General features: G+C 35.2%; 1 non-coding gene across 1 annotated transcript; it reads right to left on the bottom strand.

Moving 5' to 3' along the window:
- Positions 1-4,177: 4,177 nt before the first annotated feature.
- Positions 4,178-4,284, bottom strand: LOC117211216. Its single transcript, XR_004488229.1, has one exon. It is a non-coding gene; the product is annotated as a U6atac minor spliceosomal RNA (small nuclear RNA).
- Between the last annotated feature and the right edge of the window lie 2,016 nt (positions 4,285-6,300).

Genomic DNA, 6,300 nt, shown 5'->3' with positions numbered 1-6,300 from the left:
GCAAATGAATGGTCAATAGCATGAAGATTTTTAATTAAACTCTTTGCATTAAATACTTTCACGTGACATCTCCTTTCTATCTGAAAAATTTGAATTGATACTAAATAAATGAGGTTTTAGAGTGGATATGATTCTCATGTAACTATTTTCATTCGTACAACTCATATGTTATTTGTAATTGTTTTTAAACTGATTTCGAAAGTTAATAAAAAGTTGTATACTTTCTTATTTTATTTTCTGATTTGAATTTCTACAAAATTGGTCAAAGGAATTATCTTCTTTGTCGGAACTGAAAGATTAAAATATAGCACTTGTCCATTTCTTAAAAATTAATTTACATACAAAATGTTACTCATACATACATATCTGTATTTATCATATTTCTTAATCATTTTACTATTTCGTTATGGTACATTTCAATTTTTGTATTAGACATCTTTAAATTAATTGCAAAATGCTATTACTAAAATATTCATTGCTGTTCTGCAGACATATTCAATTGTGATGCGAATAAAGCACGACTTGATCTTCTCTAATCTCTTTTTCACTCTTTCTTTCTACAAATTAAATATTTGTTCCATCCAACTTGGGTCTACTGATTCAGGTATCTACATTCCTTTTTTACAGCGGTCAAATGTATTGCTTTTGAGTTCCGATTATATTGTGACAGTTTACTTACCGTGAAGAAATATCAGGTCTCGTTCCGATAGCTATACATTGGGTTGGCAATTAAGTCATTGCAGATTTTGTCATTAGGTGGTATTGACAAAATCAGCAATCATTTAGTTGCCAATGCAGTAGATCAGTGGTCTCAGTAACTGTTGGTATTCGGTCTTATCCGGTGTCAGGACCGGTACACTTCTAAACCGACGAGCTAATGACGGACACCCACCAGACCGCATGGGAGTGCACGCGGCAGCAGGGGGTCGGGGCCCAGACCCAACACCCGGGGGTCCTCACTACTTCGTAAGATAACCACTTGTGTAGGGATGCAGCCGAGTTGTAAGAGCTCCAGTCTTTGAAAGTCACGGCTGGAGTTCGGAAGTAAACTGTCATTAGTGTAAACAAGATGTTAGCAAATAAATTCTCTCTTTTTTTATTTTCATCTTCCATTTCTTTTTTCACTTTACGTGATACCGGCTTCGGCGAACCTTATATGCATCTAAATCTTGTTTTAAATGCATTTAAATTTTCTTACTGGCTATTTTACTGGATCGCAACTTTCTAGGCGGTGTTTCCTTAAAATTTGTTCTTTGTATGATGTTTCCGATAATTATATCACATCCTTCTTTTTTATAACTTTTATATTTAAGGAATTATTTTTTTCCGATTCGGTTAACTCAAAGTGCTATCTCAATTTTGATGCGAGTTCTTCAACTATCTTATCATTTGTTGCTATAAAAAGTCAGCTACGTATATTTCAACGATCGGTTGCTTCTGTCCCTTAATTTATATGCACACGATTCTCCTTCAAAGTGTGTTATATAATATCCAACGGTATCCAGATTAAGGCAATCCATATGTGCGTTTTTCTAGCTCGCATACTTTGTTACCGTCGGTTATAAATCCTAGTGGTTGTTCCATATATGCTATGTCCTTTGTATTTCTGTATAAGTATGACGATTTGACGTTGGATTGCTTGATTTTCATTCGATTAATCGCTGTTAGAGCCAGCATAGCCCTTGCTGTGTCCAATCGTTGACAGGAGCGAATGATTCCCCGTAACTTATTCCGATTTCTAGTTATTTCCTACTGCGAGTAATCGTGCTTTGTACTTTATATTTCCTTCCTGCGAATGTTTCTGACTGTACATCTATTTGCTTTCTATCGTTTCTATCTCTTTTTCGTGCTGCACTAATCTCCATATCGTGCTCTGTCTCATCGTGTTGAGACACGATCTCTGATTCTATCGCTGCCACATAGTTGTTTGGTAGTAATAACATTCGTTTATTCATTTCGCTTTTCTAATCTTTCGAAACGTCTTCTTCTCTTAAGCGCATTTCTCTTGCCATTAGCAACCTGTCATGCTTTTCTCGTGTGACTTTATTCAGCCATCCTCGTTTGGGTCCGCGTTTTATGTTTTCTTGAAACTCTTCTGCTTCTGGTTAATATTCTCTGTTCCCTGTATTACCTTCGTTAATTTGGCTTTTCATATTGTTGAGGTTTTATCTCGGAATAGAGAGAGCAAACGTGTGGATGAATGTATTGGGTTGGCAACCGAATATTATAGAATTTCTTTATTCAGAAATGTTAGAAATTGGGATTTCCAATGGTATCCATCCTATGTAATAATTTATTGATAGATGGATTTATTACAATTGATTAAATAGAAAATCGATGATTATTTATTTATCATAATGTAGTATTGTAAATAATTATGATTAGTTTATTAATGATAAATGAATTAAACAGATGTCAATTAAAGAGAAAACAATGGTTATTAAGTATGAACTAATTGCAACAAACGTATAATAATTAAAACAACTAGATAATTAATTAACAATGTTCGTCAACGCAAATTCAACTCTCTCTTAACAACGCTAACAACGTTATTTCGACAACATAATTCGCACTCTCTGACTTCTCAACTCATACTGCTGTTAATTCGTTTATCGTCCCCTAGCAGCCCCTTGCCGTTTGTCTTAGCCCCACTACGCACATGCACGGCAATCGCTTGTTTGCAATCCGCACAACAACCCCAGGCCTCTCGTCCATGATACTACAATAATATGAAGAATGATTATTTAACGTGAACTTAATGCAGTAGTGTGATGTGACAACTGTCGAAGAACGACTCTTGACTCTTGATACTCCGGTGGCTAACCGAACATCAACGGCTGCGGTGCCGAAATATATTGATGGCCGTTAGGCCTATTGAAGTTTCCCACCTTTTCGGCTTGTCGGCATTTGCCCTTTGTCGTCGACATTGTCTATATGTCGGTAATCTCTCCCCGGTACTATAATAGAAACGAAAAAGCTGCTGAAAAGGGAATCGTTGTGTCAGGGCCGACGAGCGTGTAACATTAATCCACATCAGAGATCAGGCCGTACACCGACGGCAAGATGGTAATAACAAACTGCAGACGCAAGCATATTGCAATCAAAATCTTTTGTATCTTTTCAAGCGAATGAAACTGTATTAAAATATATTGTGAGTAAATGTGTTCTGTATTTTGGTGCAGCGTGCAAAGTTTGAAAGGATATATTAATCCTTTTTTGTTATTTATACAATTGATATACAACATAACACATTTGGATATTGATCAAAAATTCATTTTTGATTGAAAATAATCTCACCTAACGCATGGAGTGCCCCTTTTTATTTAACTTACTTTACTTTTCTTTTTTTTTCGATGAACAAATGTCATTTCGATGAACAACTGTGTAATGTGTACCTTTTTTAGCGTTTATTCTCAAAACAGTTTTAATATAATAATAACCATATAGTAATATAATATAATAATAATAATAACATTATGGTGTGATATTGACTGAAATGCCGCAGATCAATAAAACATTAGATATAATGAATCCAAACCAATGGCTTTAAAATTACAGAACACACAGATTATTAGAAAAGATAGAACAGATTAAAGAAAATTATACTGATGAAATAAAATAAATAAAGGAGATAAAGAAACATCAAATAAAATAAAAGAATATAAAGTAATATATGATCATATAAATAAAATAAAACAAAATAATTAACTAACCAATTTACAAATAGAAACTTTTTACAAGCTTATAAGTAACATTATGTCTAATTAAATTATAAACAGTTTACGATATTATTGCTACTCGTATAACATCTTTAATTTCATCATTCAAAGAAATATGTTTACTGAAGTTGATCCAGAATGTCAGAAGGCGCCACCTTCTAATCACCGGTATGTATCCAAGTTTTGCCTATGATTATGTTGTTCAAGTCTGGAATTTGGTAATTAATAGTGTAAATTCACTCGGTAATACTGTGTTGTATATCAAATTTTTTTATCTTTCTTATTTCGTTTTTGATTACACGATGTCAATGGATCAAACATCTAGATTCGCGTCTAATATATTGTTCGAAATGCAATGCTCGAAAGGATGTAGCTGTAAAGATCATTTGCCACAAGAAAAGGTTAACAGATAATCTGTGTTATCCGGAGGGATAGCGGAAGCCCTTCGCGGTCCCTCCAAAAAGATCTGATAAGTCCCGCCGAAAGGCGACCGTGCCTTACCATTTATATATGTGATCCATCCTTGTCTACGGTAGTGTTAAACATGTCTCCTTCCGTACTACAAAAAAAATTTTTTTTTTTTTTTTTACGTGGAGGAAATCTTCATAGACACCTCTTACCACCCTTGTGCAGACGGGTAGAAGGTAGTGCCGGATTCTTACCGGCTAAAACCTCCACGGGCGGGACGACGGTAGACTAGTGCGCGAGTGTGGCCCTCGGGCCCCCGGGTGCTTAACACCAAACACCTTTACCAAGCGCACTCCCAGAAAGTACGCCCACACCACAAGCAAGGGAGGGGCTGGCCGCTTGCCTGTTGTAAGCAGAAATTTTGGTTTTCCGTCCCTTTAATGTCGGAGTCTTACATACCGAGGATTCGAACTCGCGACGCGTCACATTCATCTCTCGGCCTTAACGACCGTAGCCAGCTGTCCCGCCGAGCTTCTAGCTCATTGGAAAGTATTTGATTCTTAATGTGGTAATGTACATCATAAGAAGTATTCTAATTAGCCTCTTGAAGGAGATGTACATTTTTCATAGCCCTCTCTAAATACAAGGAGTAAAGGTAAATAATTCCCTCAATTAAATCATTATTATTAAATCTATTATGAAGCTCTTAATAATATATTTTTGCTGCTATTATACTTCTTGTAGTAAGAGATGGCCGTTCTAAAATAATTGCTGCTTCTTCTAATGCACTAATTTTCAAGATGCCTAGCCTTGCGTTTTCCATCGCACTGGCAGAGATTTTATAACATATGGGATTAGCATAAGTTATAAATAGGTCTAATTAATAATTTGTAACAGAAGATTTTAACCTCAAAATTTACGTCCGATGCAAACGATCGAATTTGCAACAAATGACCGCAACGGCAATGGGTTAGAAGGACAAGAAAATACATATGTATGTATCCTTCTTTTGTGAAACAGAAGAACTTTATTTGTTCCTCTGCTTTTCCAACGGCACCGGAACGACGTTGATTCTCCAATCAAAAGCAATGTCTATCTTTCTCGCTTTCCTAACCAAAATTGTCCTTAACGAACCAGATCATCTCGTGACCTCAGACACACCCACCCCTAGCTTTCTTCCACCACAACATCGTCACTAAACGACTCAGTCTCCATCTTTAGAATAGGCAACACCTTTTACCGAGTTTCTACCCTTAGAACGATCGCATACTTAACGTATAAGTGTAACTAGGTTTTGCATAAAGTTATTGGAATGATTTATGTGTGTTAATTCAGTGTATATTCCATTGTGATTGCTGAATTCATAATAAAGTTTAATAAAAGCAAAATTGATAGTTGTGTTACGACTCAGCTATTTTATTTTATCATCCAACCCTCAACTATACGTGAGACTAGCCGTTGGCAGGATGATTTCTTCTTTGTTTCTATAGTTAGCTGCTACAGTTATTGTTATGGTTTTATAAACTAGTAATTTGTTGCTCATGCTCAATGTTCTTGCTGTAAGATAGTGCAACGACTTTCTCATTATCATTATGTGTTTAATGTTTTCCAGTCCAACTTATGATCCAAATACAGTACAAGGTATTTAACCGAAGTTGTTTGTTGGATTTCCTGATTTAACAATTTAATCTCAGAAGATTCTTTCTCCTTAAAAATGAAGACAATGTGCGAAAACTTGTTTGAGTTTAATTGCATTTTGTTATCTCTCGCTTAGCGTTCTATATTATATACGTGCGTTTTACGTTTCTTCTTGCTATTTTAATGTTTCCATGTTTGGATGGCATATTTTCAGATGTTCTTTTTCTTTTTTTTTTTATTATTTAATTTGTACTTTACAATTTGCCCACATTCCGCAAATTTTTCTAGCTTATTCTCAGATGTGAACGTAGCGAAGGAACAAGTTTCCGTTTTCAGCGTTGTTAGCAATAAACAAAATAGAAAATGGGTTCGAGGACATTTTCTTGTGGAACCGTTAATTTCTTTCAGAGAGGACACATACACTTCTAATTTTAACATACAAATACCTATTCGTAATGTGGGAGAAAATAATTCTATATGTGCTATTCAGCAGAATTGTTTCTAACTTCCTTAAAATCCTTCATTTTATCACATA

Source organism: Bombus bifarius, unplaced genomic scaffold (assembly GCF_011952205.1).
Source record: "Bombus bifarius isolate JDL3187 unplaced genomic scaffold, Bbif_JDL3187 scf7180000008218, whole genome shotgun sequence".
Taxonomy (NCBI): Eukaryota; Metazoa; Arthropoda; class Insecta; order Hymenoptera; family Apidae; genus Bombus; species Bombus bifarius.
Note: the sequence above shows the minus strand (reverse complement) of the source record. Positions and strands in the feature narration are given on the sequence as shown.